This window comes from Poecilia formosa, unplaced genomic scaffold (genome assembly GCF_000485575.1).
Source record: "Poecilia formosa unplaced genomic scaffold, Poecilia_formosa-5.1.2 Scaffold398, whole genome shotgun sequence".
NCBI lineage: Eukaryota > Metazoa > Chordata > Actinopteri > Cyprinodontiformes > Poeciliidae > Poecilia > Poecilia formosa.
In genome coordinates, this window is record NW_006800337.1 from 47,237 (window position 1) to 50,316 (window position 3,080).

A 3,080-nucleotide genomic window follows, 5' to 3' on the forward strand; every position below is an offset into this window, starting at 1 on the left:
GTGTTATTGCAGGCGTGGTAGCAGATGTTCTGGCAGGTGTGGTACCAGGTGGTGTAGTTGTTGCATTAGTAACAGGGGTTGTTGAATCTTTATTAGAAAAAAAGTATTCGAACTGACTAACACGAGCATTAAAGCACTGACATTAGAAGTGTGTAGTTTGATGTGCGAACTCTGACAATCAAATCTATTCACTGTTACAATTGTACAGTGAAAAGAGCTATTTAGTAGAATTGTATATTAAGATTGAACTGAATCCAGTTTTACATGTATTACATATTACTACAACAACAAGCAAAAGTAACACCTAATCCCTTACTCATAAACAGTGAAGTCACAGGAGTTGTAGTAGTTGTTGCATTAGTAGAAGTTGCTGTTGAATCTAGAGGAGAAAAAGTGTTAGAACCAAGATTATTCTCTCCAATTTAACTAGCTAGTGACTATATCCAGCTTTGAGAAATGCAAAAATTATGATTGTGTGGCGAGTGTTTATTCTCACAGCTTTCAGGTACAGTCAGGCACTCACTTAATTTCTGATTAACTTATGAGAAAGAGCAGAAAAATATAGATACGGACACTGAGTATATGGAATCTTCTGATTGGTCAAGTTGAAGTATCTCTTTCATCCAGCTAATTGAATTTAATTTAATTTGCATTATAGGTGAGAATATTTGGTGTCAGTGTTTCCCTGTGAAACTTTTGGAAAACTGCAAAACAGCTGAAACAGTGTTCCTTTAAATCAGGGGTCACCAACTCCAGACCTCGAGGGCTACCATCCTGTAACTTTTAGATGCGTCTCTGCTCAAACACACCTGGATTAAATGAACTGCTCGTTTCCAGCCTATTGCAGAGAGGAATGAATGCTGGTGAGGGAATTCAGACATTTTGGAGCAGAGGCGAATCTAAAAGTTGCATGATGGTAGCCCTTGAGGACTGGAGTTGGTGATCCCTGCTTTAAATCTTGACTGAAAACTCACCTGCTTAGAGTTGCTTTTGAACAATAAACTGAAACACTGACCAACATTTTGATGTGTAATGATGGGACTTGGCAAAATGTAATGTAATGTAAAATGTACTATGGTCTCTTCTATAACTGTGTATTTTGTATTTTTATGATCTAAAATACTTCACACTGCCTTCTTGCTGAATGTGCTATACAAATAAACTTGATTTATTTATTGAGCTCAGGTCTAATCTATTCAACTAATCTACAGGCTACTCCGTAACTGCTTTGTAGAAAACCTCACTTGTCACTGCTGTTGTCGGATGTGTTGTTGTATTAGTGGTGTCTTGTGTTGAATCTAGAGGAGAAAAGTGTTAAAACTGACACTTCTCTCAGTTTTAACATATAGTTTTAATGCCTATAGCTCTTATAGGCATTAACAGATAATATTTTAGCTACTTCTTAGAGACTTACTTGTTACAGCTGTTGAAGTTGGAGTTGGAAGAGGTAGAGTTGAAGCTGAAAAAGAAACAATTGTAATTAGTTTCATGTGAACTCTTGGTGTTGCTGATGGCATCACTGCATTAATAGCACTGATAGTCCCTGATATTGAATCTGGAACATTTAGATTGTTACAGTTATGTGTTTTCAGGCTTGAGGTTTATATTAATTATTAATAAGTGATTACTTGAACACAGCTTTGGTTGATTAGCTAAATTACACACCTGTTCTACTAATGATCTGTAAGAGTCAGTGTTAGGGTACCCATTTTTTTCCACTGTCTGTGGAAATATGATACCCTTGGACCTTGTTTTCTAGTTGTCATAATGTTGACAATTAATAGAAAATCATTGTGTTCCCTTCTCTTTTATGTATCAAGCATACACTTAAGATTTACAGATAATAGTTCATTATGTTTAAGATAATAAGTTGTGTATCATACAAAGTTCGGACCGCACAACATTGAAACATTTACAATAGAAATTTGCAGTTTCATGTGCTGAACTCCGAAAATCAAATGTTTACAATTATAAACAGTGAAAATAGCAGTTCAGTAGCATTATATTGAGTTTGAACTGAATTTGGGACCCGGTTTGAAATTCATGTATTACACATTACTAAAATGACAAGCAAAAACATAGAAGTTGTAGTTGTTGTTGCATTAGTAGAAGCTAAATCTAAAGAAGAATAAATATTAGTTATTTTTATTGTGTATGATGTTGTTGAATGAAACAACTACTTGACAGCAAATTCGGAAGTGTCAGATTTCCAGTGTAAGTGTTGTATGTTAAAAATACAGCGTTAATTCAACAACATGAGTGTTAGTGAGTGTTAGTTTCCCTAACACTCACTAAAGAGTTCCAAAGAGTTAAACAAAAAGCAATCCAGTCCAGTTTTGATTTCTAAATTAACTCCAACAGTCTAAATCAACACTCAGTTTGGTGTTGATTTAGAAATCAACATCAGACAGTTCCTCCCACAATTGTAACATATTTTTGACATCACATCAGGGAAGGAGGAACAGATAGGGAAGGAGGAACAGATACGGTAGGGGTTGCAGCAGGACCCAGGACCCCCATTAAAAGGACCTGGAACTTTTGTTTTTCCACTGACAGCTCTGGTTTACACATTAAATGCCATGTGGGTGAAATTTTATGGATGATACTCTGATGTCCCATTCTCCTGAAGGCAGCACAGAGCTGCACCACCAGAAATCTACAAGAAGAGCTATGATTAATGTAGTTACAGTTCTATCCATGTTTTAATGTTGCAGAGCTCAGTCGTTTTGCAAATAGTTCAAAGTTTAAACTAGCATGTTGAACATCTTTTATCTGGTCACTTTGTGCAAGATTTAACAACTAGAAAATGGCACAAAATAAGAATATTTTTTCCATTGATTGGCTGCTGTTAGGCCTACCAATTTTAACTTGGATGTTCATTGCATTTTTCATAGACGTCTGTGAAAATAATTTCTATTCCCATGAGTTTTTTGTTCTCTGGGAAATTATTTCTGATGATAAATACAGAAATAAGCATAAAAATCTAAACATCTACAATAGTGATAGTAATATTAATGATAAAATAATGGTCAGTGCAAAGTAGCCAACAAATTCTTTGGTGGGGGGCGGTGAGGGACCTG